Source organism: Pseudophryne corroboree, chromosome 4 (genome assembly GCF_028390025.1).
Source record: "Pseudophryne corroboree isolate aPseCor3 chromosome 4, aPseCor3.hap2, whole genome shotgun sequence".
NCBI lineage: Eukaryota > Metazoa > Chordata > Amphibia > Anura > Myobatrachidae > Pseudophryne > Pseudophryne corroboree.
Genome location: NC_086447.1, coordinates 659562628 through 659574157, shown reverse-complemented (window position 1 = coordinate 659574157; position 11530 = coordinate 659562628). Strand labels below are relative to the sequence as shown.

At 41.0% G+C, this 11530-nt stretch overlaps 2 pseudogenes; both read left to right on the top strand.

Moving 5' to 3' along the window:
* The first annotated feature begins 3239 nt into the window (after positions 1-3239).
* On the top strand, positions 3240-3358 carry LOC134912686 (5S ribosomal RNA; annotated as a pseudogene).
* A 6838-nt stretch (positions 3359-10196) lies between these two features.
* LOC134912720 (5S ribosomal RNA) lies at positions 10197-10315 on the top strand (annotated as a pseudogene).
* Positions 10316-11530: the final 1215 nt, after the last annotated feature.

The window sequence follows — 11530 nt, the reverse complement described above, 5'->3', positions numbered from 1 at the left end:
CAACATTGTTTTTTAAAATTTATTTTATTTAATAAAGTTGAAAAAGTATTTTTTTAAATATTTAAACATTATATTATGCACATCTGCAGAACGGATCTCCTTGTCAAAAACGGGGGGACAGGGTGGGACGGCGCAGTTGCATGAAATCTGACCATGCCAGTTTTAAATGGCCAGTATCTAGAGGAAAATACCCCAGTGTATTAGTGGTGGGTTTGAGAATGATCTTTTTACATTGCCGGGCACCCAATACTAGTGTATACCTGGGTCCCGGACTTCTGCCTTATGCGTCACATCGGATGATGCGTCCGTGCCTGTATTCATGGGAGATGTAGTCTGCTGATAGGGTGACCATTGGTGGAGGCGTCATGTAATGTATTCATATTAGGTTAGGCGTCATATGACGCATCTGCACTAGGAATCATGGGATATGTAGTCTGTAAACAGACTAGCGGATCAGCGCCTGCATATGGACACAGGGCCGTGACATCTGGATTTAAAAGTATTAATACAATGGTGTAGAATGAAAAAAAAACAGTGGTATGTGATTTATCATATAGAGCCTGAATAGATATGGTATCTCTGTTTGCAAGGAAATATCAAAAAGATTGAAGTCTGGTAGGACAATAAGTAAAAATAGTAAAAATAAATGTGTGTTAATAATAACAATTTTTGTTATAGTGAGCTGTGGTAATAAAATGAAATAAAAGTAACGAGAAAAGATAAAGTAAATAATAAAGAATAATAGATTGAAAGAGACAGTAAATTGTGTGTAAAAGATATATAAGGAGCTGATTAACAGTGATGGTAAGTGTTAAGCACTTGGAAAATTTCACATATCAGAATAACAATCATGAAATAACAAATGTTTCTAGTGAGTATGCACAACAAAACTTGATGTGCAGCTATAAGGTGTGCAAATAGAAGTGTAGTATCCCACACATCAAAGAAGACAATATGCACAAAAAAAAGATATTGCACACACGGCTACAGCGCTCACCAAATACCATGACACCACATATACATAGCAGTGAACATAATTGTATGAAATAAATACAATCACCCTTAAATTGATAATATTCCTCAATGATTAGAAATGACAAATGGAGGAATATTCTTACTGAGGGATCTCTCCTTCAAACACAGAACACAGGCAGGACTGGTTTATCCTTAATTGAACCTGAAAGAAAAGTACCTCTTTTCCCAATATGAATGGGAATGATAAGAGGCACTATGAAACGCAGACCATAGTGTAGTAGTAATTAAAAACACGCACAAGTTTAATGCCACAGATTAAACTTACAGGATACATAAAAGAAAACAGCATATCACAATAGACTCCATAGGGTAACACAGCAGATATATTACCAAGAGGATCCCTGAAGCCACAGATGTTAATTGTGTGGAGTGTTGTCAGGCTCTCTGATGAAGGACTTGGCATCCGATACGCGTTAAGCGTGGCTCCAGCTGCATGTAATGCAGTAAATTACGCCAATTGCATTGCAGTTAATGACATTTTTTATTTTAATTGTGTCACCAAATTTATCCTTGACTTCCTGTGTTTTTTTTATATTTAAATTTTAATTGAGATTTTGAACATTTGTGTGAGGAGCGGGAGGGAAAATAGGGGTACAGAATAAAAAGGGGGAGGGGGATGGAGGGGAAGGAAATACAGCATCATGTTACAAGCAATATTGCGACACAAGGAACAATGTGTTAGGAACGGTACAACAGTATATTGGTATATATGGCGGTACATAACCTGACATGTATAAATCAAATCACAGCAGCAAAGATCGTTGGAAGAAAAATAATTATATAAAGAAAAACTAAAATTAGTGCGGGTGGGTTTCTATAATCACTCCAGGGAAGCCACACAATAAGAGTGGGCAGGAGGTGGAAGAAGAGTAGCTCGCACCTGCAGTTGCAAACTCGTAGTGGGCTTGGACTGCATTGACAATAATCTCTACAGTGGGAAGTATACTTGTACGCCAATGGTACGCTAAGAGAATCTTGGTAGTTAGTAAAATATGGTTCATTAAATATCTGTCAGTATTCGTGAGGTATTGGAAGTGAACAAGCCCGCAGGACGGGTGAAACGCGTTTTCCAGCCTGACCTATCCCAGGATTCCAGCATGAATCATTTCAACATGAACTAAGGACCTGAGGAGTACATTTTGCACCCTGTCATTTGAGTGACTGACCCAGGGACCTGGGCAGGGACCGGTACACTTTTCTCTATCCATTTCCTGAGAATTTCTATATCTGGCCCTAAGTAGAGCAGTCCAGGGATCTGGACTATGACTGTTATACCCAGAATAATTATTCAAAAGAAATTCTCTGCATCTCCTCTTCCCACTTTTTCCATTTTTTTCCTTATTTCTTCTCTCCCTTTTTCAAAACATGTTGGTAATTGTATTCAATCAATCAGCATGCGCAGAAGCTTGCTTTTCCACCTATGTGTTACACTGCTAATAGGAGCACACTTCAACATACCTTGTTTGTTAATTACCCTGATATCTGTATAATAGGCCGGTAGTACAGCTCTGTTGCTCCATTTAAAATAGCACTGAGGAGAAAATTAAAAATTAAAAATAGTACTTGTATTCAATTAATCAGCATGTGCAGAAGCTTGCTTTTCCACCTATTTATTATACTGCTAATAGGAGCACACTGTAACATACTTTGATTGTCAATTACCTTGATATCTGTATAATAGGCAGGTATTATAGCTCTGTTGCTCCAGTTAAGTACGTATAGGCGGTTATCTCTCTATATGAGTGATCACGGAATTTTATGCAGCATTTCCAGTGAATCTGGCCTTTGTCTAATTACTTTAACTTTGTTTGATGACATTCTGGTAGTGATATCAATTTTTGTCCATATATTGTTCTGAATCTAAGTGACCACGGAATGTATCCAATATTGCCAGTCAATTTGACCTATGCCTAGTTGCTGACAATTCTGACAATCTTGTATTTGATACCAGAGGATATCTGTCATCTTCCTTAATTAGTTTTCTCTTCCCTCTTCCCTCTCTCTCCCCTGTTCCTTTCCTCCCTCTCTTCTTTATACATCTGCGGACTCTCATCCATGATCCACAGGTCCATCCTGTGCCTAACATAGACAGTAGATCCGCCCATTTTTCCTGTCTCCCCCACCCCACACTTTTCTTTTTTCTCCCCCCCCCCCTTATTTTAGGTGCACTCTCATTGGTGAGTCGGCCACAAGTAGGCCCGAAAAATTACTACCATACCCCACTGATAGAGCCCGATCTCGTCCGATCTTGGAAGCAAAACAGTGGTGGGCTGGGTCAGTATCTGTGAGGGTGACCCCCAGAGAATACCCGGTGTTGTAATTTGTGACCTTCTCGACTCCAAGCCAACAGCAGGATCACCATTTTCTTCTATAATCATCTCTTCTGCTTACCTTCTGTACCGTCTCTCTTGATATGTCATAGATCCAATTGGTCTAATACCAATCAGGATCTATACTCCTCTCAACATCTTGGTACATTGACCTTTTAGGTCCTATTAATACAAGCAGAGCTTGTGCTGGTTGGATAGGAACAGGATGTAGAGAAAGAGTGTCTACATCCCTCCTGAAGTCTGCCATTAGAGACTAACCAGAACATTTTCAATTCTCTTTAAAGTTTTTAACATTGGTTGTGGTCTATACACACCCCAACCTGTTCAGTCTGATCAGCCACATCAACAGATATGGTATCCCTCAGAGGAGTCGGTGGGCTGAATCATAATTGTATGCAGTAATACAGACTGTCAAGAATGAATTAATTGTGGTGGATTACATAAGTGTGGACTTTTTTCTTAGATTAATTAGTAAATAAAAGTTATGTTTTAATATCGTCATATCAACAAATACATAAAACAAGAGTGCACCCACACAAGAGTCTTCTGTATTTTTCTCTTTTCCTAGTTTGTTTCTGACTCTGGGTGCACCACCAGACCCTACAATTACAACACAAATTATACGTGTATATTAGATATTATTCTGGTACTGTAGTATTATCACTATTATACATTATCCTTTGGAACCTTCAGAATACTGGTGCGGAATCACGTCTACTTTGTGAGATACTCTGTTTTTCTGACCATCCGGTCAGCTTCCGATTCCAACACGGTTAGGTTATAATTCCTTATCTTCATATTACCAATTAGGGAACCTTATTCCCTAGGCTTGTTATATTCTTATCCCAATATCCGCTAGACACCACGCTTTTAGCAATGACCTCGTTTTCACTTAAGTCTGAATTATTGAGACGTAGGAACACAGAAAACTTTGAGGACCTCTTTACTGATATTGAGGATCCTGACCGGACCTCAATAGACTGGAAAAATCCTCTGTCTAAACTTCATAAAACATTACAAAGAAGAATTCGTTTAACCTGGGATACTACTACTCTGCAGAATTATATTAAACACAAAATAGTACCCAGGGGTCTTAGACCAAAAATCTTCCCGTCTTTTCCTCTAGCAACAGCTAGCCTCAAAGCCGAATGGGAGGCGGCTCTTCTTAAATGTTCCAGTGATCTACTCCACATATTGGTCAAACATGACACACTTATCCTTGATCAAGTCGAAAAAGAGATAGAAGAACTGGGTAAAAATCTTGAAAAATGGGAGAAAGACCAAACCACTTTTGAAAAAATAAAAAAAGACCTAGAAACACATGAGAGTGGTATTAAGGACCGAAAAAGGAACAAACTTCAGAGGGACAAACAAGATTTTACCCAGGGTAATATTTTTAGATGGAACTCGAGACCTATCAGGAACAGAGATAGGAGACAGCCAGAAGACTCCACATTTTCAGAATTTGAGTCCTCCATGAGTGACGACTCAGGGAATGAACCCATAAGAGATACACATTTATCTTATGATACAGACGATCAGGAGGTCTCACCCTATTTTTTAGGCCGAGGCCAGAAACAAAGAGGCAGAACTCGAAATATAGACCGACTAGGAGGGGGAGGAAGAAGAGACAAGGGAAGAAACAATCATTGGGACACACCCAGAACCTCGAGATATCCGGAACGGCAGAGGAAGGTACGCTGAATCCATCTACTACTGATCATTTGCAAATCATCAACTTATCCAACAGAACAATTTCCCCGGAACAAAAGAAAGTGTTGAGTAAGGGTTTATCCTTCTCTCCCACAAAACCATTCGATCGGTTTTTGTGGGAAAAAGACTTGCGACTTTTTGGGAGAAAATTACTCCTAAAGAAATTCTTTAGTGATCTAAAATCTAGATCAGGGGAAGCCAAGGGAGATTCCAATTTGAACATGGAAGATTTGGAAATGGTACAAATTTTAGAAGATCTACAATCATAACAGAACCAGACAGCTGGCCCCAGAGACCGACCAAAGTGTAGGGCCAAATCAACATTTTTTCCACCAGATAATAATAGTCCGGAAATCCGGGTTTTTCTGGACATGGTCTCAAAAGAATTTGATTTGATTAAATATCGAAGAGACCAGAAATACTACTACTTTCCTGAAAATCTGTCCATTGATGAGAAAGAGGCACTGAGACAAATAAGAGAATGGAAAGACGTGATAATAAAGCCATCAGACAAAGGGGGAAACATAGTGCTCTGGCCCGTAGACATGTATGTGACAGAAGCATTGAGACAATTGAAACAAACTGCATGCTACAAAAGGCTACTTAATAATCCAACCACCCGATTCTTGAATGAATACACCAACCTTATTGGAGAGGCACTATCGTTAGGAACCATCACCAAACAAGAACATGCCTACCTCTCCGTGAAAAACCCTAGAACACCCACTTTCTATTTACTACCCAAAACGCACAAAGATTTAAACAAACCCCCCGGAAGACCTATTATGCCAGGCAATGGGGGTCTCCTTGAACAGCCAAGCCGTTTCCTTGACCTACATCTCCGCGGATATGTCCTACAATTACCCTCTTATCTGCAAGACACTTCAGACTTACTCCGGAAGATCCACAATATTACATTTGAGGACAGCTTCCTCTTGGTGACCTTGGACGTGGAGGCACTTTATACTAGCATCGAACATAAGGCTGGCCTAAATGCGACCAAGTTCTTCCTGGAAAATAATGAACGAGGAGACTTTGGTGACTTTCTATACTCGCTACTCGCCTTCGTTTTAGAAAAGAACTATTTCACATTTCAGGAACAATTTTACCTCCAGGTCAGAGGGACAGCCATGGGGGCAGCATGTGCGCCTACGTACGCTAACTTGTTTCTAGGCTGGTGGGAGCAGAAGTACGTTTTCACTGACACCAACGATCTATATACGGAACATGTCATGCTATGTCTCCGATATATAGATGACATTTTTGTCATCTGGGATGGGGAGCTGAATCTCCTAATGGAATTTATCCAGCTCCTCAATAACAACGACCTCAACATAAGGCTTACACACACCATCAATCAGGAAAAAGTGGCCTTTCTTGACATTAATATTTACAAATCCACCACAGGTAGTCTGTCTACAGAACTCTACCGGAAAAAGACATCCACCAACAGCCTGTTGTTCCAAACTAGTGCACATTTCCCGCCAACGGTGGAGAACATACCGAAAGGGGAGTTCCTCAGACTCCGAAGAAATTGTTCCGAAGATGCCGTGTTTAAATGTAAAAGCCAGGAACTGTCTCGCCGGCTGCACGAGAGAGGGTACAGCAAGAGGTCTCTCAAACGAGCATATAATGAAGTAAACAAGATACCAAGAAACACTCTTATCTTCTCAACCAAGACCCCAAAAAAAACAAGATGACAAGATCAGATTCATTGGAACTTTCTGTCCGAAATGGAGACAGATCAAAAAAGCAATTGAAAAACATCTCCCTATACTTCAACTTGATGGAACCCTGGCACCATGGATAGATACCAATATCCATATGAGCTGGAGGAGGTCGGGTAGCATCAAGGACCTCCTTGTACAGAGTCATTTTCAATCTAAAACAATCAGGCCTAACACCTCGCGGGGCACCTTTCCATGTGGACATTGCAAAGCCTGTCCCCAGATAGCCAAAATCAATACAATAACAGATCGTTACGGGCAACCAGTACTTATCAAAGAATTTTTCAACTGTAGCACCCAAGGTCTGATCTACTGCATTGAATGTAGCTGCAATTTGAGATATGTTGGAATGACGACCCGGAAATTCAAGGAACAGATCTTGGAACATGTGGGAACCTGCCGTAATGCTGCCAGTGATCTAACACAAATGAGAAAACTGACATCGGTCGCCAGGCACTTTCATGCTTGCCACACAGACTTTCAAAAAGATCTTAGAGTCTTCGGCTTGGAAAAAGTTCAGTTAGGCATTAGAGGAGGGGACTTGACAAAAGAACTGTTAAAAAAAGAAACTGAGTGGATATTCAAATTGAACACTTATAAACCAATGGGCCTCAATGAGAGCATAAATTACAGTGCCTTCCTTTAAGCATGATCCGAATGCAAATGGTCAGGTCTTAAAGCCCAATGACTGTACCTACCACTCTACAGCACTTACACTCAATAGAACGTACACAGTAACCTACCTGAAGCGATCCATCAACAGCACTCCCCCTTTCCCCTTTTCATAACCCCCTTCCCTTTTCCCCCTCCCCCCCATTTTTCTCCTTTCTTTTCCTTCTTTCACCCTCCTTCCCCAATCAAACCCCCCCTTTTCCCAACCCCCCTTCTCCCCTCACAGCCCCGCCCCCCCCATATTATTAAAAAAAATTCCCCCCCCTCCCCTCCTTCCCCTTTTTCCCCCGCCCCCTCCTCTCCCTCTAACAATTGATTCCTCAGCATTCATACACCCCCTTCCCTCCCTTCCCCCCTCCACCTCCTTCCTCCGGATATAATCACAATTAAATTGACGGGACACGCAATCCCGTAATCACCTACAACTACGATTACACTGACTCACAAGTTTATCTTTATTTTCTAGCTTTTTCACCTTTGGTACAGTTTTTCTAATTTTTCACAATCAATCATAAGTATAATCACTCTCACCCCCACGGTGGGCTTCACCACCGCATTTACCACCTTCTTTCCCTTCTTATAACCCATTATCTATTCCCCTCTGCCTATCCGTGTTTAACTACACGGCATATGCTGCACATCACCTTCTATTACATATTTCCACACACACACACCTTATGTGATTTAGGTATTTTACTAAAACAAAAAAACTTTCATTTTCACTATATCTCTAGTTATAATCACCCATCTTTCATTCCTCCCTATTCTAATGGTCACAATCTTTTTTATCACTCTCATCTCCATTTTACCATTATTAATCTTACCATCATCCTTCCGTGAGTAAATATTTTTACATGTCATACTAGTATATATCACAGAATTTGCATTTTCCTTCTTATTATTTTTTTTATACCTAGTTTTCAATTGTCATTCATTTTTGATAGTAACCAATAATCAGATCACTCCCTGTATCTACCATTTCCTAGGATCACCCACGAATACTTTAGCTCTCTCCCCACCTTTTGTTTTCCTCCTAACAGCCCCGTCCGCAGGGTAGAATTAACGCCCTGTGTGCACTCCGTTGCTAGGTGACAGGACGCTTCAACCATAACGTCCCATCTGATTCCCCCGGAATGATCACGTCATCCTAGGCGGCCTAGGACGCCCCGTATCCTAGCAACGCGACGCTAGAACATGCCGCCGGATATGACGTATCGCATCAGAGTCCGGGTATGTGAGTACTGAGTACGGACAAGCCGCTATCTCAGCGGCCTTAATACATCAACACACTGTACTAACGAGGACCTTTTAATAACAATACAGAAGCCTATTGACACCCTCTTCTCCTCTTTCATGTATCAGTTATATAAGGTACGAACTATAGGTTGCTTAGCAACCGATCCAAATACATCACTTCCGGCGAACACAGCGGAGTTTGATGTTCATTATCAGGTGTTTCAGCCCAAGGCAGCTATTGGCTAATAACTGCCTATACAGGTATTTAAACCTTAATCTACACACCACACCAGCAGCATTGGAAGTGAACAAGCCCGCAGGACGGGTGAAACGCGTTTTCCAGCCTGACCTATCCCAGGATTCCAGCATGAATCATTTCAACATGAACTAAGGACCTGAGGAGTACATTTTGCACCCTGTCATTTGAGTGACTGACCCAGGGACCTGGGCAGGGACCGGTACACTTTTCTCTATCCATTTCCTGAGAATTTCTATATCTGGCCCTAAATAGAGCAGTCCAGGGATCTGGACTATGACTGTTATACCCAGAATAATTATTCAAAAGAAATTCTCTGCATCTCCTCTTCCCACTTTTTCCATTTTTTTCCTTATTTCTTCTCTCCCTTTTTTCCTTTTTCAAAACATGTTGGTAATTGTATTCAATCAATCAGCATGCGCAGAAGCTTGCTTTTCCACCTATGTGTTACACTGCTAATAGGAGCACACTTCAACATACCTTGTTTGTTAATTACCCTGATATCTGTATAATAGGCCGGTAGTACAGCTCTGTTGCTCCATTTAAAATAGCACTGAGGAGAAAATTAAAAATTAAAAATAGTAATTATATTCAATTAATTAGCATGTGCAGAAGCTTGCTTTTCCACCTATTTATTATACTGCTAATAGGAGCACACTGTAACATACTTTGATTGTCAATTACCTTGATATCTGTATAATAGGCAGGTATTATAGCTCTGTTGCTCCAGTTAAGTACGTATAGGCGGTTATCTCTCTATATGAGTGATCACGGAATTTTATGCAGAATTTCCAGTGAATCTGGCCTTTGTCTAATTACTTTAACTTTGTTTGATGACATTCTGGTAGTGATATTAATTTTTGTCCATATATTGTTCTGAATCTAAGTGACCACGGAATGTATCCAATATTGCCAGTCAATTTGACCTATTCCTAGTTGCTGACAATTCTGACAATCTTGTATTTGATACCAGAGGATATCTGTCATCTTCCTTAATTGGTTTTCTCTTCCCTCTTCCCTCTCTCTCCCCTGTTCCTTTCCTCCCTCTCTTCTTTATACATCTGCGGACTCTCATCCATGATCCACAGGTCCATCCTGTGCCTAACATAGACAGCAGATCCGCCCATTTTTCCTGTCTCCCCCACCCCACACTTTTCTTTTTTCTTCCCTCCCCCCCTTATTTTAGGTGCACTCTCATTGGTGAGTCGGCCACAAGTAGGCCCGAAAAATTACTACCATACCCCACTGATAGAGCCCGATCTCGTCTGATCTTGGAAGCAAAACAGTGGTGGGCTGGGTCAGTATCTGTGAGGGTGACCCCCAGAGAATACCCGGTGTTGTAATTCGTGACCTTCTCGACTCCAAGCCAACAGCAGGATCACCATTTTCTTCTATAATCATCTCTTCTGCTTACCTTCTGTACCGTCTCTCTTGATATGTCATAGATCCAATTGGTCTAATACCAATCAGGATCTATACTCCTCTCAACATCTTGGTACATTGACCTTTTAGGTCCTATTAATACAAGCAGAGCTTGTGCTGGTTGTATAGGAACAGGATGTAGAGAAAGAGTGTCCTTTGGAACCTTCAGAATACTGGTGCGGAATCACGTCTACTTTGTGAGTATTCGTGAGGTAAGCAGAAGAGATATGCAAGAGGGCCAATTTGGGATGAGGGGACACTCTATAGCCCAAAACCTCAGATATCAGGGAAAATATGGAGGTCCAGAGGTTAGCAATAGCTGGGCATGTCCAAAATATGTGCAATAAGGAACCGACATTACCACAATCGCACCAGCAGTTACTTGAGTTATCATTGCTCATTTTATGCAACCGAATTGGAGTTAAGTATACTCTATGTAAGAGCTTATAAAATGCTTCAGTGTGATTGGTGCATTTCGACAAACGCTGGGCATGTAGGAACAGATGTTCCCTTTCCTCAGTCGTTATAGTGCAGTTCAGGTCCAGAATACAAGCTGCTTGATGTTTGCGGAGGTTTGGATAGGCAAGGCCCCCTTCCGACTTGTCAAGAGACATTATTTTCCTCGATAATCTTGCCTTTTTTCCCTGCCAAACATATTTATTCAAGACTGAATAAAATGTATTCATCAGGTAGTTAGGGAGAAGGATAGTGATAGTTCTGAATAGGTATAACATTTTGGGGAGGATCATAATTTTTAAAGCCGCTATACGCCCACACCACGACACATGATACATCATCCAGTCTGTCATTAAATTAGTGATTTGTTGCAGTAGGGGTAAGTAATTAGCAGATATCATATCGGATATAGTAGACGTGAGCTGTATGCCCAGGTATTTTAAGCCTCTATCTTGCCAGTCAAACATGTAGTCAGCTTTCAGATTAAGGATCTCCGTGGCGGGCATACAAACTGGTAGAGCTTCGGTTTTGGAACAATTCAGTTTATAGTACGAGATCCTAGAAAACTCGTCCAGAACCGGGAAAAGATGCGATAAAGCCGAGCGGGGGTCTTCTAAGGTGAGCAAAACGTCATCTGCAAAGAGACAGATTTTATATGTTTTACCAAATAGCTCTGGCCCTTT